Genomic DNA, 27,100 nt, shown 5'->3' with positions numbered 1-27,100 from the left:
TGAGGAAGGCACAGAGATACAAACCAAAGGAATGAACAACCTATTCTATGAAATAATATCAGAAAATTTCCCAAACCTGAAGAATGAAATGGAAAATCAAATGCAAGAAGCTTACAGAACACTGAATGCACAAAATCACAACAGATCCACACCAAGGCACATTATAACGAAAATGCCTAACATTCAAACTAAAGATAGGATTTTGAAGGCCACAAGAGAAAAGCATCAGATTACATATAGGGGGAAACCAATATGGATAGCAGCTGACTTCTCACCCAGACTCTAAAAGCTAGAAGGGCCTGGAACAACATATTTCAAGCTCTGAAAGAACATGGTTGCCAACCAAGAATCCTATACCCAGCAAAACTAACCTTCAGATTTGAAGATGAAATAAAATCCTTCCATGATAAACAAAAGTCAAAAGAATTTACAAATAGAAAGCCTGCACTACAGAATGTTCTCAACAAAATATTCCATGAGGAGGAAATGAAAAACAACAATGGAGGTCAGCAATGGGAGGAACTACCTTAGAGAAAAACCACCCAAAGGAGAAACCAAGCCAAATTAAGAACCAAAAATAAGCCCAAATGACTGGGAATTCAAATCATATCTCAATAATAACCTTGAATGTTAATGGCCTAAACTCATCAATCAAAAGATATAGACTGGCAGAATGGATTAAAAAGAAAGACCCAACAATATGCTGCCTGCAAGAGACTCATCTTATAGAAAAAGATATCTGCAGACTGAAAGTTAAAGGATGGGAAAAAACCTACCACGCACATGGACTCAGTAAAAAAGTGGGGGTTTCTATCCTTATATCAGATAAAGTGGACTTCAAGCCAAAGATAGTCAGAAGGGATAAAGAAGGACATTTCATACTGCTTAAGGGAACCATAAATCAGGAACACATAATGATAGTATTTATGCCCCCAAACAATGGTGCATCCCTGTACATCAAACAAATCCTTCTCAATTTCAGGAATCAAATAGACCACAACACAATAATTCTGGGTGATTTTAACACACTGCTGTCACCACTAGATAGATCTTCCAAACAAAAACCGACCAAAGAAACCAGAGAACTCAATAACACAATCAATAACCTAGACTTAATAGACATATATAGAATATTCCATCCATCAATGAGTGGATTCATTTTCTTCTCAGCAGCACATGGAACCTTCTCGAAAATAGACCATATGTTATGCCACAAAGCAGCCCTTAGGAAATGCAAAGAAATAGAGATACTGCCTTGTGCTCTATCAGATCTTAATGGACTGAGAGTAGAAATCAATGACAAAAAAAAAAAACCCAGAAATTACTCCAACACCTGGAGACGAAATAATATGCTATTGAATGAAACATGGATAACAGAAAACATCAGGGAGGAAATAAAAAAATTCTTAGAAGTCAATGAGAATGATGATACAACATAGCAAAATCTCTGGGACACTATGAAAGCAGTACTAAGAGGAAAATTCATTGCATGGAGTGCATTCCAGAAGAGAATGAAAAGTCAACAACTAAATGACCTAACATTACAGCTCAAAGCCCCAGAAAAAAAAGAACTGAATAATAGCAAAAGTAGTACTAGACAGGAAATAATTAAAATCAGAGCTGAAATCAATGAAATTGAAACAAAAGAAACTACTCAAAAAATTGACAAAACAAAAAGTTGGTTCTTTGAGAAAGTAAACAAAATAGACAAACCCCTAGCCACACTAGCAAAGAGAAGGAGAGAGAAAACTCAAATTACTAAAATTCGTGATGAAAAAGGAAATATCATGACAGACACCACTGAGATACATAACATAATGAGAAGCTACTTTGAAAATCTGTATTCCAACAAAAGAGAAACTACCGAAGACATTGACAAATTTCTAGAGACATATGCTCCTTCAAAACTAAACCAGGAGGACATACACAATCTAAACAGATCAATATCGAGCAATGAAATAGAAGAAGCCATTAAAAACCTACCATCCAAGAAAAGCCCAGGACCAGACGGATTCTCAGCCGAGGACTACAAGACCTTCAAAGAACAGCTCATTCCAATACTTCTCAAAGTTTTCCAGGAAATAGAAAAGGAGGGTGCCCTACCAAACTCATTCTATGAAGCTAATATCACCCTCATACCCAAACCAGGAAAAGACACATCAAGGAAAGAAAACTTTAGACCAATATCCTTGATGAATATAGATGCAAAGATCCTTAACAAAACATTGGCTAACCATATCCAAAACATATTAAGAAAATCATGCACCATGATCAAGTGGGGTTCATCCCTGGAATGCAAGGGTTTAACATCTGTAAATCAATAAATGTAATCCATCATGTCAATAGACTTAAGGATAAGAATCATATGATTGGGTGGGCTCCTCCCACAGGGCCAGATACTCCAGCTTCTCGGAGCAGGCCTCCCAGTGAGAGCCTTTCTGCACACAACCAGCTCCAAGTCCCTGATCCAGCGCGTGGCGAGCTCCAGCCTGCCAACACGCTGCTTCAGAGACCACGACAGGGCAGCCAGGGACTTCCCCAAGCAGCCCAGCTCCCTCCAGCAGGAAGTGCCTTTTTAGGCTAGCTTCTCGGAGCAGACTGCCCAGTGAGAGCCTTTCTACACAGAGCCAGCCACAAGTCCCCAAGCCAGCGGAGACCTCCGACCCGCAAGCAGCCTCTGGGACCAGGGCAGGGCAGCCAGAGACCTCTCCAGGCAGCACTGCCCCCCTCCAGCCGCAGGCTTTTTCAATGGGACAATCCAAGATGGCGGACTAGAGGGTGACTGTATCTCCAGTCGCTCCAGAACCCAGGATTCAAGAAGGGGAGGCATTGAGAAACTCGAACTAAAATAGAACCACAGGGTGAGTCTCCCCCACCCGGAAAAGCTCAGCCTGGGCAGCAGGCCCGGATTCCCACGACTTATTAGAGTAGGGCAGGGCAGCTAGAGTCTTCTCCAGGCAGCCCTGGGCACTCCAGCAGTGGGCTCCTCCCACACGGCTAGCTTCTCGGAGCAGGTCCCCCAGTGAGAGCCTTTCCACACAGAGCCAGCTCCAAGCCCTGGAACCAGTAGCGGGCTAGGGGCAGCTTTCTTCGGAAGTACTGCATTATCAAGTTCCTCCAAGATTTCAGGCTACTGAAGGCTGGGAGGTGATACACTGGAAATCTACAGGGACACTATAAGCCAATAGAGGAAATCTGCAATATCACAAAGTCCCACTGACATCTGACCTATATGAGAAAACAAGGAAAGAAAATGTCCGAAACAAACCTAGATACTATATCAATAAAACTCAATGACAGCACAGCAGAAGAAATGTCAGAAAGGGAGTTCAGAATGTACATACTTAAAACAATCAGGGAAGCAAACGAGGAGATGAAAGAGCAAATGCAGGCATTGAAGGAAGAGATGAAAGAGCAAATGCAGGCATTAAATGATCACACCAATCAACAGTTAAAAGAGCAAATACGGGAAGCAAGAGATCATTTCAATAAAGATTTAGAGATACTGAAAAAAACAAACAAACAGAAATTCTTGAAATGAAGGAAACAATAAACCAAGTTAAAAACTCCATAGAAAGCATAACCAATAGGATAGAACACCTGGAAGACAGAACCTCAGATATTGAAGACAAAATATTTAATCTTGAAAACAAAGTTGACCAAACAGAAAAGATGGTAAGAAATCATGAACAGAATCTACAAGAATTATGGGATATCATGAAAAGGCCAAATTTAAGAATTATTGGGCTTAGAGAAACAAACCAAAGGAATGAACAATCTATTCAATGAAATAATATCAGAAAATTTCCCAGATCTGAAGAATGAAATGGAAAACCAAGTACAAGAGGCTTATAGGACTCCAAATATGCAAAATTACAACAGACCTACACCAAGGCACATTATTATGAAAATACCTAACATACAAAATAAAGACAGAATTTTAAAGGCTGCAAGAGAAAAGAATCAAATTACATTCAGGGGGAAACCAATAAGAATATCAGCAGATTTTTCAATCCAGACCCTAAAAGCTAGAAGGGCCTGGAACAACATTTACCAAGCCCTGAAAGAAAATGGATGCGAACCAAGAATCTTATACCCAGCAAAACTTACTTTCAGATTTGATGATGAAATAAGATCCTTCCATGATAAACAAAAGCTAAAGGAATTTACAAAAAGAAAGCCAGCATTACAGAACATTGTCAGCAAAATATTCCATGAGAAAGAGATGAAAAACAATGAGGCAAATCAGCAACGGGAGGAACTAGCCTAAAGGAATAGCCAAATAAGGGGAAACCAAATCATGTCAAACAAACAAAAATGAGTCAAATGACTAAGAATACAAATCGTATCACAATAATAACCCTGAATGTTAATGGCCTGAACTCATCAATCAAAAGGCATAGACTGGCAGATTGGATTAAAAAGAAAAATCCAACAATATGCTGCCTGCAAGAGACTCATCTCATAGAAAGAGATACCCATAGACTAAAGGTGAAAGGATGGGAAAAAACATACCATGCACACGGACACAGCAAAAAAGCTGGAGTATCCATCCTCATTTCAGATAATGTGGACTTCAAGCCAAAACTAGTCAGAAGGGATAAAGAAGGACATTACATACTACTTAAGGGAAGCATAAATCAGCAAGACATAACAATCATAAACATCTATGCCCCGAACATTGGCTCATCCATGTATGTCAAAAAAATCCTTCTCAATTCCAGAAATCAAATAGACCACAACACAATAATACTAGGCGATTTTAACACACCTCTCTCACCGCTGGATAGATCATCCAAACACAAATTGAATAAAGAAACCATAGATCTCAATAAGACAATCAACAATTTAGACCTAACCGACTTATATAGAATATACCATCCAACAAAGAACAAATACACTTTCTTCTCAGCAGCACATGGATCCTTCTCTAAAATAGACCATGTTTTATACCACAAAGCTACTGTTAGCAAATACAAGAAGATAGAGATACTAACTTGTACTCTATCAGATCATAATGGATTGAAATTAGAAATAAATGACAGAATAAAAAACAGAAACTTCTCCAATATCTGGAGATTAAATACTACACTATTATTTGTGAATGGATAACAGAAGACATCAGGAGGGAAATTAAAAAATTCTTAGAAGTAAAGGAGAACAAAGACACATCATATCAAAACCTCTGGGACACTATGAAAGCAGTACTTACAGGAAGATTTATTTCATGGGGCGCATTCAACCAAAGAAGTAGAAATCAACAAATAAATGACTTAACACTACAGCTCAAAGCCCTAGAAAAAGAAGAGCAGACCAACACCAAAAGTAGTAGAAGACAGGAAATAGTTAAAATCAGATCAGAAATCAACGAAATTGAAACAAAAGAAACAACAGAAAAAAATTAACAAAATAAATAGTTGGTTCTTTGAAAAAATAAACAAAATTGATAAACCCTTAGCCACACTAAAAAAGAGAAAGAGGAAGAAAACTCAAATTACTAAAATTTGGAATGAACAAGGAAATATCACAACAGACACGAGTGAAATAAAAAAGATAATTAGAAGCTATTTTGAAAATCTACACTCCAACAAAACAGAAAACCTCGAAGACATCAACAAGTTTCTAGAGACATATGAATTACCTAAACTGAACGAGGAGGACATACACAACTTAAATAAATCAATTTCAAGCAATGAAATAAAAGAGGTCATCAAAAGCCTACCAACAAAGAAAAGTCCGGGACCAGATGGGTTCTCAGCCGAGTTCTACAAAACCTTTAAAGAAGAGCTCATTCCAATACTTCTCAAAGTATTCCATAAAATAGAAGAGGAGGGAACCCTCCCAAACTCATTCTATGAAGCCAATATCACCCTGATACCTAAACTAGACAGAGACACATGAAGGAAAGAAAATTTCAGACCAATATCCTTAATGAACATCGATGCAAAAATTCTCAACAAAATTTTAGCAAATCACATCCAAAAATATATTAAAAAGATAGTGCACCATGATCAAGTGGGTTTTATCCCAGGGATACAGGTTGGTTCAACATCCAGAAATCAACAAATGTCATTCACCATATCAACAGACTAAAAGTTAAGAATCACATGATTATTTCAATAGATGCAGAAAAAGCATTCGATAAAATACAGCATCCCTTCATGCTCAAAACACTAGAAAAAATTGGGGTAGTGGGAACATTCCTTAACATTGTAAAGGCCATCTACGCTAAGCCCATGGCCAATATCATTCTAAATGGTGAAAAACTGAAACATTCCCCCTAAAAACTGGAACAAGGCAGGGATGCCCTCTTTCACCACTTCTATTCAACATCGTTCTTGAGACTCTAGCCAGAGCAATTAGACAAACCAAAGAAATTAAAGTGATACGAATTGGAAAAGAAGAACTCAAACTATCCCTGTTCGCTGATGACATGATTATATATTTAGAGGAACCTGGAAATTCCACCAGAAAACTCTTAGAACTCATAAGTGAACTCAGTAAAGTAGCAGGTTACAAGATCAATGCTCATAAATCCAATGCATTTTTATACATAAGTGATGAATCTTCAGAAAGAGAAATTAGGAAAACTACCCCATTCACAATAGCATCGAAAAAAATAACATACTTGGGAATCAATCTCACAGAAGAGGTGAAAGACCTCTACAATGAGAACTACAGAACACTAAAGAAAGAAATTAAAGAAAACCTTAGAAGATGGAAAGATCTTCCTTGTTCTTGGATAGGCACAATTAATATTGTCAAAATGGCCATACTACCAAGAGTGCCATACAGATTCAATGCAATTCCAATTAAAATCCCAATGATTTACCTTACAGAAATAGAGCAAGCAATTATGAAATTCATCTGGAAGAATAAGAAACCCAGAATAGTTAAAGCAATCCTTGGTAGAAAGAGTGAAGCAGGGGATATCGCAATACCAGATCTTCAACTCTATTCCAAAGCAATAGTAACAAAAACGGCATGGTATTGGTACCAAAATAGACAGGTAGATCAATGGTACAGAATAGAGGACATGGACACAAACCCAAATAAATACAATTTTCTCATACTAGAAAAAGGTGCCAAAAATATGCAATGGAGAAAAGATAGCCTCTTCAACAAATGGTACTGGGAAAACTGGAAATCCATATGCAATAGAATGAAATTAAACCACTATCTCTCACCCTGCACAAAACTCAACTCAAAATGGATCAAGGACCTCAGAATCAGACCAGAGACTCTGCACCTTATAGAAGAAAAAGTAGGTCCAAACCTTCAACTTGTTGGCTTAGGATCAGACTTCCTTAACAGGACTCCCATAGGATAAGAAATAAAAGCTAGAATCAACCACTGGGATAGATTCAAACTAAAAAGCTTTCTCTCAGCAAAGGAAACTATCAGTAATGTGAAGACAGAACCTACAGAGTGGGAGAATATCTTTGCCACTCATACTTCAGATAGAGCGCTAATTTCCAGAATCTATAAAGAACTCAAAAAACTCTACACCAAGAATACAAATAATCCAATCAACAAATGGGCTAAGGAAATGAACAGACACTTCACAGAAGAAGATGTACAAGCAATCAACAGATATATGAAAAAATGTTCAACATCTCTAGTAGTAAGAGAAATGCAAATCAAAACTACCCTAAGATTTCATCTCACCCCAATTAGAATGGCGATTATCAAGAACACAAGCAACAATAGGTGTTGGCGAGGATGTGGGGAGAAAGGTACACTCATACATTGCTGGTGGGGTTGCAAATTAGTGCAGCCACTCTGGAAAGCAGTGTGGAGATTCTTCAGAAAGCTTGGAATGGAACCACCATTTGACCTAGCTATCCCACTCCTTGGCCTATACCCAAAGGACTTAAAATCAGCATACTACAGAGAGATACAGCCACATCAATGTTCATAGCTACTCAATTCACAATAGCCAGATTGTGGAACCAACCTAGATGTCCTTCAATTGATGAATGGATAAAGAAACTGTGGTATATATATATACAATGGAATATTACTCAGCTATAAAGAATAATAAAATTATGGCATTTGCAGGCAAATGGATGAAATTGGAGGATATCATGCTACGTGAGATAAGCCAGTGTCAAAAAACCAATGGACGAATGATCTCCCTGGTAAGTGGATGATGATACATAATTGGGGATGGGAAGGGGGTGAGAATGGAGGAAGGAGGGACTGTATAGAGGGAAAAGAGTGGTGGGAGGGGGGGAGGAAAAAATAACAGGATGAATCAAACATCATTACCCTATGTAAATGTATGATTACGCAAATGGTATGCTGTTACTCCATGTACAAACAGAAACAACATGTATCCCATTTGTTTACAATAAAAATATATTAAAATAAAATAAAAAATAAAAAATAAATTAAAAAAACCTAAAATTATCTGTAGCAAAAGTCTTGAATTTGTATAACAAGGATCAAGAAAAAGAGCAACCAACATTTTGGTCCTTAACCTCTTAGATCAGCCAGGATAGAGAACAATGGGACCCCTTCTCTGGGCCCTGCAGCTCTGGTGAGGCACCCGATCTGCTTATCAGGAAGATTGAGAGGATCCTAGAAAACTGGAAGCCAACCACTGCACATTCTGCAAAGAGGAGGGTCATTGGAGATGGAAATGTCCCTGATGCCTCCAAGAGAAGGCACATGTGGTCAGCTAGACCCTGACCCATCCTGGCAAGTGGCACCACTGGTACAGGAAAGCTAAAGGAACCAAGAGGCTTCACACATGTCCCCAAGAGTGATCTCTGAGGAATCTCAGCTGAGTCCTAAGAATAAATAGGAACAAGGTCAGTTTTGACCAACTCGGTATAAAACACCTGGCAAGAGAGTATAGCCTAAACGTACAGTCTTACATGGACATTTAAATGGAAATTTTTTTTTTTTTTTTTTTTTTAATATAGCTTAAGATTGTTCACTCTGTGGTATGGCTAGTGGCCAAATAAAATTGGACAGAAAGCAGCCAAAGCAAGCTTTATTGGAATTTGGCTCTTGGGTGAAATTCCCAGCCCCAGGGGGTACAGGTCAGGGTAGGGAGCCAGAGAAAATTGCCCATGGCCCCCGCTGCCATGAATGGGCAGGGTTCCTGCTGAGTGACAGGTGGATGTAAGAGTCAGTGGAGTTTTCCTGCCTGTTTGGTCACCATGTGGCATGCGGCCCTTTGCCTCAATTGCTCCGCTCTCCATCATATAGTCGCCCAAATTCTGATCTAACAAAGATGTACACTTGTATCAGTCCTACTAAATGTAAGTAAACCTGGAGGCTATTAAGGAAGGATTCTTGTGTAAGAGTGCCTAATAATAATGATCACAAGACTCACAAATTTTTCCTGAGTTAATTTGAGTCTGATTTCACAGACCTACAAATCTTCCTAACCTCCTACATTGATAAACTGTTTTTCACTGATAAGATTATGAGTAACTCTCCTTATGGTTTTCAGAGACTGACTGAAATACTGATTATTTTTGTGCTGATTATTTACACAAAAGTAATGCTTTGCTGTCTTTGTTGTTGTTTTAGCATTATCCCTGCCCTATGGATGCCTTGTCCAGTCACCTGCCATCTGCCACTGTGGACCTCTGGACTACTCTGATGCTGAATGCCCTTAATTGCCCCACCTATGAGAGAACAAGGACTTTAGGTTACTTCCTCCCCAACTTTGCCCCCTCTCAGGAGGAAGCAGTTTGAACATATCATCACCCATTTTTCCATAGAAATGGAATATAAAAATTAACAGTGGGGAAATGTAATAGTTGTTCATTTTATGCTTTGAATATAATGCTTGCTGCTCTACCACTGCCACTTATTTTTTAAATGGACATGTTTCTTTCTCTTCTCTCTCCCTGTTCCTCCCTAATCTCTTCCCCTCCCTAATCTCAGGGGAAACAAGATTACCTTTCTTCCCCATTTTAGGCAGATTTAGTTGTCCCTGAGTACACACCCACCATAGGAATGAAGTAATTTAGTCTTTGGGGATGGTACCAGAAGATCTCAGAAATGACTATCTCCCAAATTAACAGAGAACACGTGGAATGTAGCTTTTTAATCACCTCTTTAAAAGTCCCCTGTTCCTGCTGATGGGCAGAATCACAGACTCTGAGACAGGAGTCTCCTATGTTTCTCCTTTGCGAGCAAAGCAATAAACCTTCTTTCTCCTTTTTCTCAAAACCATGTCCTCAGTATTGGATCAGCACTGGGAATAAGGATCAAGGTTTCTGGAACATTAGAGGAAAATATCAAAAAGCACTTAACATTTAGGTTATTAATGAAAGATGTTCTTTGGAGAAATGGATTAAATGAGAATAATATCTGAAAGCACCCAGAAACCACTCCAGACACAGGAACTCACGCAAGAGATTTTATTAAGTGGAGAGGCAAAGTGTCTGCCCGCAGGCTGAGAGAGAGAGAAAATGAGAGCAAGAGTGAGAGTGAATGAGAGAGAGAGAGAGAGAGAGAGAGAGAGGTGTGGGGGAGTTATTCTTAAGTAGTGGAATTTCTCAGGCTAATAGCAATTGGACCAATGACTGGTGCGGAGGTTCACAGGCTAATAATCTGAACCAATGACTGACTAGGAAGTTTGTGGGCTAGCAATCTAGGTTGTAAAATGGGGGTGGGGGAAGAATACTGGAAGCAGCAAAATGGCAGATCTGATGCCAATAATATTCATTGGAAATGTGTTTATAAAGACTTGAGAATGCTGTGAAAGTGTTAAATGGCTTTCAAACCAAGGGCAGTATAAGCAGAGGCTGTTATATCCAAGTGTGAGAACTGTGACACTGAGCTTCAGAAAGGGCAATTAATGCTTAGGCTCTGAACTCATAAAAACAACAAACTCACTGGCATGGCCCTGTGGCAATGAATGTATAGAGAAGAAAGGCACTTCAGTGGCACATTAGGAAAAAAGTCTCTTTAGAAGTTTCAGTATGGATGGAATGGTTGAGTTATAGGAGGGCATGGTTAAGTTTGAGAAGGGAAGGATTCAGATGTTCAAGACCCCAGATCAAGGTGTAAAGAATGTATCACATTGACACATTCACTGAAAGAAAAAAGACTTCACTGAAGATTATTCAAAGAAAAGTGACTGCAGAGAATTTCCTAAAACAACCAAGAATTCTCTCCCTCTCTTTAGTACATGCCCACATATAAATACCATTTGTTCACTTTCAGTGAACATTATTCCTTTAATTCAAAGTGATAGTAATGACATATTCTGCAATAATGTTCTTTAAGTTAAAGATAGACCTTCAAAACAAGGGACTATTATTCAACCTCAGGAAGCCCTAAGGCCTCTAATCAGGTTCTCTGACATTACTGCTAAGGAAAGAGGTTGGTCCTAAAATCACCAAAAGGGGCAGCTGCTTAGAACTCCTCAGTGTCACCAGGTCTTCAGAGCCAAAGGCAGTTATTGCACTTCATTCTTCAGTCCTATTCAGATTCCTCTCAGATCTTTTAATTGCAGCACAGCTCTTTGCCTTGTATGTCCTCCTATTAACTCATGGATACTCTCTCCACACTATATGGCCCTTGCTAGGAAACTCATTCACTCATTTAATAACTATGTATTAGGAACCTGCTCTGTACCAGGTACTGATCTTACATCAGCAAATGAAAAAACAAATATTCCTGGGAGTCTGGTGGGGAAGGAGGTGCATAATAAATAGACCTATTATGTTAGCCAATGAGAGGTGATTTGTGCTGGTGACATTAATAGGGAGGAGGAGCTGGGAGTGGTTAGTGGTGTCTATACCTGTCTTGCACTGGCTTCCGTGAGCTGATTGTGGCATCTCTCCCCAACTCCATGTTCAGTAGTGCCAATTTGGTGACATTTTCTCAGTAGCTTAAAATTGCCAAATATTTATTCCATGGAACTTGGCAAATGTTAACAGTGTGGCTTTTTTTTTTCTCTCAGATAGGCAGCTGATAAACATTTAGCAGCATATCCCTGGCTTGATTTTAAATTAACCATTGGCAGTTGAACAAAGACATGAATGAAGGATGTATACAGAAAAACATTTGCAGCCATGAACAACCACTGCAAAGGCCCCAAATCAGCAGCAGGCCTAGTGTGTCCTAGGAATAGCAAACAGGACAATGGCAGGAGTAGAGCGACAGAGAGAGTGAAAAAGATGTGTTTCATGGAATAACAGAGAACAGACTGTGGAGGACCCTGGAGGTCAATGGAGGAACCTGAGCTTTTACTGAGTGCAATGAGAAGCTATTGGGGTTCTAGGAACAGAGGAATATCAATATCTTTCTGTTACTGAGAATAAATTGAATTGGGAGGAATTAATGGGAAGTGAAATGGTTTAAGCAAGAAGGCCTGTTACAAAACTATTCTGGTTCTTCTGCTCTATTATCTAGATGAAATAAGATGGCTTAGAGTCAAGGCAATGTTATAGTGAGGATTGGTTGGATTCCAGATATATTTGAAGGTACCAGTCAAAGGTGCCAACTGATTGGCTGTGGAGTGGCAGAGAAAGGAGTTAAGGTGACACTAAGACATTTGGCTTATCCTTCCCTGTGGAAGGACAGAGTTACCATCAGTTGAGAAGTGGGAGACTATGGGTGGAGCAGATAAGAGGGTAGGGCAAGATGAGATAATCAGAAGTTCTATTTTGGACAGTTGGGATTTGAGATGCCAGTTATGTTGAAAAACAGGAGATGCAAGTCTGAATCTCAGGAGACAGTTCTGGCCTGGAGATACACATTTGGGATGTATAAATATCATGGGATGGAGTGAAAGAGATAGTAGAGAGAAGAGGAGCAAAGATTTAGCCTTAGGATACTTCAAGACTAAAAGGTCAGGGAGAAGAGGAGGAACCAGCAAAGGAGAAAAAAGGAACACTCAGAGGGATAAGAGAAAAATCCAGGGGAGGGTGACCTAGAAGCCAAGTGAAGAAATTGAGGAAGTGATCAGCTTTATCTAATGCTACTGATAAATCTGATAAAATTGATCATTGTATTTAGCAAACTGAGCATCACTGATGACCCTGACCAGGGTGGTTTCAGTGGCATTATCAGTGGAGAGAGATCTCATTGAAGTAGGCTTAGGAGAGAAGGAGCGGGGGTGTGAATTAGGAAACTCTCAAGAATTTCCACTGCAAAGAAGAATAGAGAACCTAGGCAGTAGCTGGCAGGAGATTAAGAGAAAAGCTTTGTCTTATTTTGTTTTGTTAGAAGATAAGAGAAACGATAGCAAGTTTATATGGTAACAGTAATGAAGCACTAGAGAGACTAACTTCAGTAGAAGGAACTTCAGTCCGTTGACTCTCCTCATTTCTCCTAGGCTAGTTTTGTTTCCTTCCTTGCTTCATTTCACTCTTTAGCCATCCTGGGCCTATGACTATTTCAATTATGTTTTCACTAACCCCCAGAACACCACCCCCTTCCCACCCCCTGCCTTCCCAAGTCCACCATTTTCTTTCTTCTCTAGAATTTGTGGGTTGCCAGTTGGCTTTACTACAATAGATTCATGCTACCTAACCTCAGTTGAACCCACAAAGCCATCCAAGTATTCTTTTATTCTTATAGTCTTTCATGGTTTACTTCCTAGCAAATGACCTACAGTGTTTATTCCAATTTTTTCCCTCATTCAGCATTCATTCAACACAAATTTACTGACCAGCAACCATGTTCCAGACCCTGGGGCCTACACACACCCCTCACTGTTTTCCCAGACTCTTAGAAGATGACCTTTATTCCACTTTATTGAAATGATTAATGTGAATTCTTGTATTTTCTCCTTATATTCACAATTTTAAATACATCCTTTTATCCCTGAATCTAAAAGATAAAGTCTCTCTGCTAATCTCAAATATTAATTCTTCCCCTTAGGCCTTGATTGTATTATGTATTATATGTGAAACTTTGTTCTATCCATAATCTCACCCAAACCCACTGCACCTATAGCATTACCCCTCACCATTGTAGACCCTCCCCTATTCCTAGAAGTGACAACTGAACTGACTTTTGAACTACTTTTGAACTAATCATTCTTTTGCTTTGCTATATGATGTTTTCATACCCATACATATAAATTGTATGTGCATATATAACACATGCCTCATATCTCTTAAAGAATAAAGCATCAACTTTCAACAAAACTGAAGTTCTCCTGTGAACATTAAGTCTGTGAACTTTAAGTCAAACACAAACCTAGCTAGGGATAGAGAAAATTATTTTGCCACTATTGGGAGAAAATAACCTGAATAGATTCTTTGGATTATAGTCTGGTTACATTGGTACAGAGGTTATAAGTGTGTCCCAGAAACTTGGAAGTTGGGGCATCTGGCACAAAAATGTCCCTGTGGTGGGGACTGCTGTACATTTCCTCTTCTGGGCTCTCTGTGGCTTATCTCCATATTAGCCTGCCTGACACACTGGGAATTTCACTCTCTTCACCCCTTCTTGAATTCTTTATGTGGCTTCCAGAATAAATGCATATAACATTACAACTTTTAAAGCAGTATTTCCTATTGTTTCTGTTTTTGCTTTCTGTGCCAAACTAAGCTACTGTAACCATTTCACTGAGCGAGGATCTGGACACAATAAGAAAACACCTAGTTCTTCCCAGTCACAGCCTCTTCAACCTGCTTTGGGCCCTTCTCCTTGTCCTCAGTGAAGTTTCAGGCAGGCCATAGTTTAGCTACTCACTCATGGAAGATTAAAGTCCTCTGGTCACAATATTCTTAAGGATAGCCTCATTTCTTTAAGTAAATTGTGCAGTCATACATAACAGAACTCTAAACTTCATAAAGCCTCTCTACCCCAGATCAGGCTACCATAGGAGGACATAGTGGGAACAGAGGATGGGGTTGACTTCCTCACGATATACTGAGCTTCTGAATATGTTTCTGCCCAGTCTTTGCTCATGAATCTACTCCTAGATCTTCACAAAGGGACACCAGGGAGAGGTAAGAGTGAGAGAAGAAGTTCAACCTGTCCGGCAGCAGTATGACCTGATACTGGTTCCTCCAGGCAGAAGAAGTTTAAAGCTGATTTTTCTCTTGCAGTATCTTTGCAGTTCTATTGAGTTCCCATATTTCTCCTGATGCAGGGGATGCATTCCGCTATGCTCAGTGTCCTCTCTCAGCCCCAGGACTTGGTGGTCTAATCCTGTTAGGGTCACAGTCCACTCCAGGCAAGGCCCTTGGGCAGATTGGCTCTCTCTCCTTGTAGTTACCTCTGGCCCTCAGAAACGCAACACAAGCATCTTTCTTCCCAAAAAACTCCATTCCCATTGTAATAATATAGTCACAGAGAATACTAAATATTTAGTATTTTCCAATAATGCTTCTGGCTGCAGCCTCTTGTTTCCACAAAATCCACATCTCTGAATGGTATCTTAAAACCCCTTTAATTGGCTTGAGGTGAAAGGAAAATACTTCCAAGTGGAAAGAAATTATCTGTCAGGTTTCTAATCTCTCATGTACAATAATCTCTTGTACATAGATTCTAATATTCTGTACATACTCCAACTGTGTAAGGTGCCAAATTGTTGCAAAATTAGTTTTTGCTACTTCCTTTGGAAGTCCTGTGAAAATGGTCTGGAACTTTATTTTTTAACAAATAGATACTTGTTAGTTCCTTTGATTCCAACTTTTTGGAGCACCAACTAAGTTTAGAACTTGTTAAATGGTATTATTTTCTGCTAAAAGGTTCTGTGGTTTCCTCTGGGCTCCATTCTTGTTACTTCCTGGACTGTTAGTCCTTCATCTCATAAGAGCTCTTCTCAAAATCACTCCCTGCATGGAGCTGTGTAAGACTTCCTCAGTTACAGGTAAACTCTCTTTCCTTTGTACTTTGGCAGGGATGAACCCAGGACCTTGTGCATGTCAGATGCTAGGCAAGTGCTCTGTCATTGAGCTACAGCCCCAGCTGCCCATATGCCACTTCTATCCCTATGGAGTTAAGGTTACTGCCACTCTGAGCTTGGACTTCTGACTTCCAGAACTGAGGAGATACATTATGTTATTTAAGTCATTTATACTGTAGCTCTAGAAAACTAATACAGGCATATTTTCTACAGTGAAGGAAAAGGGTGCACTCAGGTCAGTCATATTAAATTAGGACTCATCTAAATGGCCTCATTTAACCTTAATCACATCTTTAAATATCATTTCTTCAAATACAGTCACATTATGAGGTACTGGGAGGAGGGAGAGACTTTAAAACATGAATTTTGAGGAGCCATAACTGAACCCATGGCAATGCCTTATTCATGGTTGTGTCTCACCTGTTTCCTCAATAGTACTTACTTAACATGTGCTTGTTGTCCTGATAGAAGAATTCCTTGAAGACCTGACACCAAAAACCATAACAAGAGGTTATAAGTGTAATGTACAAAGCTGCTTTTCCCGCCCTTTCCATTGCAGCCATTTCCCTGCCTCCCAACTACCATCAGTCTGTGAACATCCTAGCTAGCTATTGGTTCATCAGTCAGCTTGCAAGTATCCTTCTCCATTATTGGTCCCCTAGTAGCCCGGCGGAATTCAACTGCTTCACAGTAGCTACCCCACCATCTTTTCTCTTGCTTTTTCTCTCCTACTCACTCACTTTCTTTCTCCTCCTTGCTTTTCATACTCTCTCTAGCGTGTGCCCTTTCTCTTTCCCTTTCTTTTCCTCTCATTTTCTCTCTTACCCTGCAGGAAGACTCTGTTTGCTTAATAAACTGCCTTATGTGATCTCCCGTGTCCAGCATGGTTTTCGTGGGATTCCTTACATTGGTGCTGTGACTCGGAATGGGTCCTTCCACTGCCTCTTAAGCAAGTGGAACCCCATCCGACGCCCCAGTGCCCCCGGACCCGGCCCCACCTTCCATACGCCCGGATGCTCAGTTTTTTGCATACAACACCAGACTTCAGATTGGTGAGTTCCCCTAGACAGGTCCCCACTCTAGACCACTTAAACACATCTCTGCTGACCTGAGAAGTGACCGTCGAGTGTCCAGGACCCTCGAGGCGGCTGAGGTGTGGGGGTACCCCCAGCCACAACTTTTATAGTTACGCCTGGCCCCTATAGTCGGTCTTATCTGCCGGGTGGATTCCTGATTTTATGGTGGAGATTCTCTCAGGGTTAAGGCTCATCTTAACGCTCTCGCTCACACTCATACTAAAAAACCCTGATATCAGGTCCTCAACTCTTCTCGGCTTTTGCCTGGCCCCACATTGATGTTTGTGTGACGACACCATCTATGTGCTGCCTTCTCATCTCCAGTTGACTACTCTGGCCTCGGGACGCCCTGGCCACAGACTCGGCTATATCAGTCTCCACCATGGGATCCGGGTCCTCCAATCTGGCAGATTCAACCCTGGGAACCTTTGCCTGACCCCAAGCTTAAAGCCATCAAAATTCCTTTGTGTAATGGCACACAGCTTCCGTGAGCAAGTGAGCAGATGGAAAGGGATTCCTTATCTTCAAGTCTCTTCTTTCTTGCTTCTTGGCTCTTCCTGCAGGCTCGGGTGCCTCCAGCCCCTGCTCCTCCGTCTTCCCCTGCTTCTCCCTCTACTTACCCCGTTCTGTTTCTGCTTCCATTCCCTGGCCCAGTCCACCTAGTCCTCCTGCCACGAGGTCCCACATATGCCGGTGTGGAGGGAGTAACCAGCCCAACCATCAGTGGCATATCCCAGTAAGGAGTATAATATAACAGCCCCATTCCCCACAAGTAGTGGGAGATAATGTTTAACAATTTTCTGCATCCAAACCTGAATTGATTACTAACCAGGAAAAAAGGGTTAAAATGCCCTAGGCATCAAGTTTCTGCTAGAATCTGTTAGCTGCTTTCAGATCTCAGTCAAGGCTTACATTGAAATGTAAATGGAGGAAGTCAGAATGCTCAGTAGCAGACCAGTCTCAAACCCAAGAAAAGGAAAAAAGTGTCCATTTTAAATTTCTCCTGGGCTGCAACATAGATCACTTTATCTCTCCTCATCTTTTCTCTCTGCCCTTCTTTTTCTCATTTTCTCATGCTATAATTAATGGCCATTATCATTTTTCCTTCTAGGACTTTTATTTTTCTTAAATGCTATATTTTTTGAGCTCACAATTTTGATTCTACATACCTAGGTTAATGATTTTTTATCAGTTCTTTTTATTCAACTCTAGAGCTATTTTTGAACATCTGTTACATTGCAATGGAGATTCACCTATAAAGTTACAAAGCCTTTGATTTTGTGTTATTTGTATGTCATGCTGTCCGATGTCATGTTTTGTCTGTATCAAAACTGAGCGCTCCTAAAATTTAAATTTAAAAATGGATCCAGATACTTTTGATTCACATGATTTAAAAAGGTTCAATTCAAATTGGTTAAACTAATAAAAGTAAAATGTCTTTGAAAATAACTCGCAAGTCTCTAGGTGGTCAAACTAATAAAATGCTGATGTTAATAAAATGTCTAATATCAATTGTTTCTAGGACTTTTCTTCAACAGGAAAGACATGGCAAATACTGTTGGTACCCTTGTCTGATATCTTGGTTTTTTTTTACACTTGTCTGATATCTTGGTTTTTTTACAATATTATGAGTAAATTAGAGTTGACATGTATGAGATTACTCAAATGTGTTTGTTAGAGACATCTGATTAATTTACAAAGTTATTCCATGGAGTAACATACTTAAAAACATTATTCTTTGTATATTAAATGTGTTCATATTTTCCAGGTGTACAAGCCTTTAAAGCAGAAGATTTATCAAGCTGTTATTCTCCAAATTAAACTTATCTGTAATGGTAAACCTATCATTTAATGTTCTATTATAAGACCTGTCATCATCAGGGTATATGTAAAATTTGTTAAATGTATTTCTAAAAGTTATTGAGAGCCCGATTTGTTTAAAGGTTAAACATGAAAGCATTTTGCCACTTTGCCACACAAAATGACAGTTAAAAGCTCTCTCAGCTTTTCTTTAATTCATGTTTTAGATATAATGTTAAATTGCGTTAACTAATGTTCGTATAGACTCAGGAGTCAATATATGTAAACTTCTTAAAATGACATTTAAGAAAGAGTAAAATGCACAATAGCAAAAATAGGACAACAGTGACTGAGATTGGGGTCTTTGACCTCATGACTGTGGCATGCCTGGTGCCTGGGAGTGTTCCTGTAGAGGGGCACAAGATGCCTAACTGCTGTGGCATTACCCTCCCTGGGGAGACTCTATACAGGAGTCCTGTCAGCTCTGACATTGATCTCAGCCACACAGCTCTTGGGCAGGAAGGAATTCTTTTGCTAGATAACCAGTGTTTCATCAGCTCCCTTCTCTGATTCCTGCCCACCTTACAGTAACTTTGGACAGTGGACTTCCTTGAGAGCTACACAGAGCTGCTAACATTGCATTTGCAGCTCTGAAAAAAAAAAAGTTACGTTAATGTCCTAGTCTCTGTAACTTTCCTGAAAACAAAGAATAATGCTTACATACGTATATAAGATTGCTGACATAACTCTTTAGATCTGCATTTCCATGAGAGAACAGAGATCCATCTGATCTCAGCTTAATCCTCAAAATCTGTGTTTATAAACCTTTATTTTCTAATACTCCTTTGCCCCTCACTGAACTTGAGAATTTGGTCATGCTGGTCACGGCAAAAGAGGAAAAATTAGCTTCAGGATTAGAACATTTTACCTAAGATTTGTGAAAAGCCCCGCGTTACATGAGATAAGGCTCTACCTCACAACCCTGCTGCACTTTAGAATGGCTCCAAAGTAAGCCAGAATTTAACTCATTTAAAGTTGTGTTCAAAAGTTTGATGTTTGCTGTAAGGATTACTGTGATCTCAAACAGGGGATATAATGAATAACTCAGCCAAAATTCAAGATAGCTATTGCACAAACTGAATGTTTTACTGTTGGTGATTCCATTTTTGTATTTCCTTATAAACTCTAACTGTTGCCTGATATTTTGCAGAAGTTCACTGTAGATTAACTTGAAAAGCTATCACCTATAGGGCAGATAATGTAGACCCCAGTTAGATAAAAGGGGGTAAATAACTGTAAAGTTATAGACATTGAAGTTGAAGCCCAGTACTCTTACTTTATGACTGGTGAGACTGGCTTGCTTGCTGGTTAAGATCAAACTTAGAGATTGAGATTAAATACAGAGGTCAAGAAAAGTCCATATTTGGGTCTTGCCCTCAAAGTCAGCCTGAACCCAGGGAACAAGAGGACTTCTCCAAGGAGCTTTGCAATTCTGGGTGGTTCACACAACCTCCTGATCAAGGAGATTAATGAGGCCACTAGATAATTAAAAGCCACTCAGTGCACCTGCTGCAGAGGAGGGTCATGGAATAAAGGGAGACAACCCTAATGCTTCCAAGGGAAGCCACCTCATCGAGGAGACCCTGCCTAACCAATGGCACTAATGGAGCTAAAAAGCTGCTCTTAAGTTCTCTATGAGTGACCCCTGTGGGAACTCAGCTGACTAACAGATAGAAACAGGTCACTTTGACCAGCTTGATCTTAAACACCTAGCAAAACAATTAAAACCAAAATATAGCCATTCTTGGGCATTTAAAAGAAATAATAGTTAAATGTAACTTAAGATGTACACTTGTGTTAGCCCACTAGAATAAAGACTAAAAGCTACAGAAGAGAGATCCTTAGGCAAATGTGCCTGATAATTATCAAGAGAAACTGCCAGAGTCAGAAGTTTTAGTCAGTTTAAGGCCTGCAGACCTTCCTAAGCTACACAGGTAGGCTTAATCTATGTTTGCTAGTATCTCTACTAAATGTTGTGTTTACATTCCTGATAACCTAGACAGTGTTAAAGTTCCCAAATAAAGACCTTGTCCTCTCCAGCTTTTGCTAGGCCTTGTTATGGGAACAACTCAGTTCTTCCACCCCCTGGTGAGAAATTATTAACTTCTGTCATCTTTATGATATTCATTGACATGTTCTAGATTCTGCAACATTTATATTGTATTAATCTCATTTCCGTATACTCATATCTTTTTGTTCTTCTCTCATAGAAGCACCCATCCCCAGATGCCTTTACAACCTGCTCTTCCCCAACCAGACTTCTACCATGGACCCCTCGATTAACCCAATTTCTAAAAAGGAAACTTCAAACTGCTTGCCCCATGCTGTCCCCTTCCAGCTCGAAGAAGCCAGAACAGTCTTTGCCCCCCTTTTCCCTACAGCAGTGAAGGACTTCCTAAAATTAGAGGAGTGAATGAAGCCAGAATTGGGGACAGGCGGGTAGTGTAGAAATAGGGGGTCAGTCAAATGGAGGAAATGAAGTCCATGAAAACCATCTGCCTCTGGAAGTCTGGAAGTTGAAGACTGCCCCTGGGAGAATGGACTTTTTACATCTCACCTGCAAAACCAGCCCCAGTCACTTAGGCAGGAAGGAGAGAGAAGGCTTTGGAAAGAACTGGAGAACAAAAGATTTTCTTATAAAAACAGAAACGGGGGAATGTAAGGTACAAAGCTGCTCTCCCTGCCCTTTCCGTTGCAGCCATTTCCCTGCCTCCCAACTACTGTCAATCTGTGAACATCCTAGCTAGCTATTGGTTCATCAGTCAGCTTGCAAGTATTCTTTTCCATTATCGGTCTCCTGTTAGCCCTGCAGAATTCAACTGCTTCACAGTAGGTACCCCACCATCTTTTCTCTTGCTTTTTCTCTCCTACTCACTCACTTTCTTTCTCCTTCTCACTTTTCACACTCTAGCATGTGCCCTTTCTCTTTCCTTTCTCTTTTCCTCTCATTTTCTCTCTTACCCTGCAGGGAGACACTCTGTTTGCTTAATAAACTCCCTTATGTGATTTCCTGTGTCCAGCGTGGTTTTTGTGGGATTCCTTACAATAAGGCATGATGCAATTGATAAGAGAGTGCAGAGGGGAATCTGAGCTGGAAAGATGAGTGCTTCTATTTCCAGAATACAGGGGATTGAATTAACTGGGGAAAATTCTTTTTTTTTTTTTTTTTTTTTTGTAACTGAAGCTTGGAGTCTGAAAGAACTAGCACTTGAATAAAAAGAAGATTAAATGGTGCTAGCTAATAAACACTTCAGTGACAGAGAATATAGCCACATGAAATACTCTAGGGATGTGAAAATTGATCAACCCATTTCTTTCTATGTGGTGTACAGCTTGACTGGGACACCAAAGGACATGCAGAAGGAACTGTATGCTTCAAACATCAGCAACCTCAAAGCCAATGACTCTCCCAGTGATGTAAATGCAAGAGGAGGATCAGTTATCTGTGACTTGATAGAAAGTATTTTTAATAATATGCAAATTATTTGTATTTGTGAAAATAATGCATGTCCACCTGGCAATGTGGCTCAGTGGTAGAGTGTGTTTCTGGGATGTCAAAAGGCCCTGGGTTTGATTCCCAGCACCATTAAATGTTTTTAAAAACTTTGAATTAGAAAAAAAAGAATTCATGTCCAGAAAAAGAAAATTCACATATGAAAAACAGAAATGCATATGTTGGGAAGTGAAAATGTTTCCGTTAGGAAATTTACAGCTTAAATACCTATTTTAGAAGAAAAGGAAAAAGAGGCAAAAGTGACCCCAGACCCACCAAAGCCCAGTGCTTTTGCATCCCTGTGTCCAGAACCCCTGGCCTACCACCACTGTCACCATGTCCAAGAGAAAGATTGAAGGGAATGTTAGAGGAGATAAAACAAAGGTGAAGGAAAAACCTTAGAGAAGATACAACAGACTCCCAAACTTTTAAAGGCATATTCTACCCAAATCTTCAAGGAAGAGGTGTTTCCATTCCTAGAAAAGCATATTCAATGAAAACAAAGAGAACTGCTCCCAATTCAATGCACTAGGCCAGAATAACACAGATAACAAAACCAGAAGAGTAAAATACAAGAAAGCTAAGTAAGTATAGGCCAGTCTCACCTAACAACTAAGATGTAAAAAATCTAAATAAAATTATGGCCAACTGAATCCCATGTAATTGAGTGGTTTTATTTTAGAAATGCAGTGATGTGATCAGTCACATTAAAGGATTAAAGTGAAAAAACCATAAATGATCTGAAAAAATGGAGAAAGATTGTTTAATAAAATTAAACACTAGTTTATATAAAGTTTTTATCATTGAAATAGGAAGAACTTCCTCATTCAGGTTGAATTCTATCCACCCAAAACCTCACTTAATATAGAAATTTCAGAAACATCCTCTACACTAAACATGATCAGGATGCCAATAATCTCCACTTCTGTAAGTACTAGGAGTGCTAGATAGTGAAATAGGACAAGAAAAATTAACAAAAATTTCATACTTGATTTTTTTCACATTTTAACATTTCCAAAATTAAGATGATGTTAACAATCAAAATATTTTAAATTTGGGGCTGGGGATATAGTTCACTTGGAAGAGTGCTTGCATGCACAAGGCCCTGGTTTAATCCCCAGCACCACACACATACCCCCCAAAATTTAAATTTGATGAAATACAGTGTAGGGATTGAGAAGGAAAGCTCTTATTATTTGCAGAAAGGAGAATCTACAAATCAACACATAAATTAAAGAGTCTGAAGAGGATAATGTAATAGATATAAGACAAGTATAGATTTCAGAGGTTTCAGTTCATGGCTGCTTGGCTCTGTGACAGCACAGTACATTATGAAGAAAGTGTGTGGCAGGGAAGGTCTGTTCATTTCATGGCAAGTGGGAAGCACAGAGAGAGAGAGAGAGAGAGAGAGAGAGAGAGAGAGAGACAGAGAGACAGAGAGACAGAGAGACAGAGAGAGACAGAGGGGGAGGGGAGAGAGACAGAGAGACAGAGACACACACACACACAGGGGAAGAGGCTGGGTTCTATTGTCCCTTCAAGGACAATATTGCCCTTCCAGTAGACTCCACTTCCCAATACTTCCCAATAGTCCGATGGGCCAATCCTTCAACACTCTTTCAATATATGACCCTTTGGGTGACCCTCAATATATAAACTACAGCAGAGATATTAAATATGAAATCCATGTTAGTGTGTTTCTGAGGAGGGAGGGAAGGAAATAATATGAGTCCTTAATCCCACCTATAAAGCAAAATGTAAAAATCAGTTATTATAGATAATAACAAGAATATTCTGAGACTTCTTTAAAGGCACAAATGCTGTAGCATTTCATTACATTATAAGAAGCACCAAGTCCTTGACTTATTTCAGTAACATGGGTTTTTAATCATTGATGTGGGATCTTTGGGTCTGGATAGACAAGATCAATCTTGTTCTCTTATGTTTTAAAATGATTTTTGCATCTTCTCAAAGGTCCTTTCATTATTTTAGGATTTCACATCTAAAACAGGCCCTCTTTCAATTGTAGTTTGCTCAAGTAGACACTCTTATCTCAAAAATTTGAAAAACTATACCTGGAATCTGGAAATACTTTGTGGCACTGTAACAGGGGTTCACTTGATGCTTTGACTATATCCCTTGTTGCTTTGAAACTTACATTTTTTTTTTCTTTTTTTCCAATCATTTTCCTGATCTTCTCCCTGATCTTCTTTTTCCTGATCTTCTCCTTCTTGATCTCTCCTCCCTAATCACCTCTTAAAAACCCCACAATTCCCCATGATGGGCAGAATCACAGCCTTTGGGATAGGAGTGTCCCATGTTACTCCTTTGCTAGCAAAGTAATAAACCTTCTTTTTTCTTTTTCCCAAAACCATTATTGGATTGGCAATGGGGACAAGGACAAAGCTTTCCGCAACAGTACCTCTTTTAAAATGTATTTCAGGTTGAAATAAATCATTACTATACAGAAAAATAATCATGATTATCATAAATTTGTTTGTGTACTAGACATGTCAACCATTGTGAAAAATACTGTTTTGTAGTGATGGGGTCCTGTGCATGGAGAATCCCTGCTTCTGGTCTGGGCAGAGGGATCAGTGATGCTGTCATCAGCTGAAGGGACACTAAAGGAAAAGCATATTAGGGATAAAAATCCCAGGCATTGAATGTATTGAGGCTGAAGGAGTTTTGTGGTATCCTTGTAGAGATTCTAGGAGGCTGGTTAATAACTGTTTTGGAACACAGAAGTCTGGGAAAGCTACTTATACCTGGAAGTTACCTATATCACAAGAAGATGGATCACACCTTTTCTGTATTTCCATATGCTTTTTCAGAATGCAAATTTTTTTTAGTTGACCTCTGTTGTAGCAAATGTTTCTTTCTGTCTTATTCTATGTATTAGTTTACTAGTGCTGCTGTTACAAATTCAGTGGTTTAAGACAACATGAATATATTATCTTAAAGTCCTGGAGGTCAGGGGATCATCTTGTTGATCATCTTGTTGGGGAAGAATTGGTTTCCTTGTCTTTTTTAGCTTCTAGAGTTTGTCTGCATTCTTCGGTTTATGTCCTCTTATCAGTTTGACTTGTGTTTCTATTATCACATCTCCTCTCAGACTCAGATCCTTCTACCTCCCTTTTATAAGGCCTCTGTGATTATATGAGTCCCACCCAGAATATTCAGGATAATTTTGCCATCACAAGTTCTCTAATTTACATTTGTAAAGTCTCTTTTGCTCAATAAAGTAATGGTCCTAGGTTCTCAGGATGAGGATGTAGATGTCTTTCAGGAATCATTGTTCTGCTCACCACACTTGGATGTTTGTGTCGTTAAGCATCTCTGCTCTGGGGTTCTATTTTGCTCTTTCCCATATTCCCTCAATATTTAGCATAATACATAGCATGTACTAAGTAAATATTACTGGAACTGACTAAAGGGCCTGGCTGTCAGGTGAGGTGCAAGAAAAAAATGATCATACCAATGAGACTGGAAACTAGTGGGGAGGTTTGTGGCATGTGAAGGAATAGGCCTGCCTGCCAGGATTCAGTGCTATTATGGAATTGAATAAAGACTGCACCCTGCCTGAATGGCTGGAAGATGTCTTGAAGCAGGAGTGTGTGCTTGTAATGTGATGGAATATGCCAGAAAGCATCTACTCTCCTGATGTGCTACAAAATGTGTTGAAACATGTTTTAAAAGAGAGAATTGGTAAAAATAGTAAAATATTATGCAACCATGGTATGATTCTACTTTGGAATATTTGATCCTAGATTAATATGTCAAAGTTCTGTTAGATAAATAAGAAAGAGGCCGGGGGATTTTCATATAAATGAGATCTGGTGAATCTTACTTAGAATGCCCCCAACTGTGAGTTCAAGAAACAGGCCAAAGAAATAAAATGCTCCTATTCAGTCAGTGAGTTGGGGCTGCTGGGTGGATGACCTTGACCATGCCCAGAGGACTCACACTCATGGCTTCGCTCTTCCTTCTCCAGGTTAAGTGATTCCAAGTGCCCAATAATTCCCTTAGAGAAGTGCTAATTCTACTGTAATGACTATAATGTGAGGAATACAGTCCTTTTAAGGACCTCAAGCCCTCAGAGCTTGGATTAGAAAAACCATATCCCTTGAAGTAAGAGAATGGGAAAGGAAGGGGGTTCCATTCATCTGTGTGACGGTGGCACACTTGCTATAAACCTGTGTTGTGTGAGTAACTGGCATTGATGGGCATGATAAAGTGACAGTGGAATACTCATAAGAATAGTCCAGGAGACTGTTCAGCCAGAGAATGAGAGTGACAGGGTTAGAGGTGATGTTTTCAGAGGCATCAAAACTTGGTGAGTTGAGGTTAGGGACACCCTAAGGAGGGAGAAGCTCCAGAGAAAAACAGAAGAGGAAGTGAGGATGAAGAGAGATAATCAAGGAAGATAAAGAAGGCCAAACGGTGGTCAATTGTGGGCTAAGATGATAATTCACATATACCGTAATATACAGAAAAAGGCAAGTGCTGGTGGAAAGGCTCAGAATTAACAGCCGGGTCTAGCCCAGCAGGGTGCCAGTCACTGTGAGAATCAGTGGTAGATCCAGAGTTTTGGCATCTAGCCCAAAAGTCCTTCTGGCCCAACCAGCTGGAGTTCAGTATTTCTCTGCAGCTCCATCCAGCCCCCTCCTGCACATAACTGCTAGCACAAGCCTCCCTCTTGTTTCTAGCTGCATAGTTTGGAGCATTAATTTGTCTTGTCACCTGTGTGGGCTCCAGTGAGTTTGAACGTTTCCTGTTATTTCCACTTTTGCACTTGGTGTTCCCCTTTCTCTGTTCCAGCAATCTGAC

Source organism: Sciurus vulgaris, assembly GCF_902686455.1.
Source record: "Sciurus vulgaris genome assembly, chromosome: 7".
NCBI classification, from domain to species: Eukaryota; Metazoa; Chordata; class Mammalia; order Rodentia; family Sciuridae; genus Sciurus; species Sciurus vulgaris.
Note: the sequence above shows the minus strand (reverse complement) of the source record.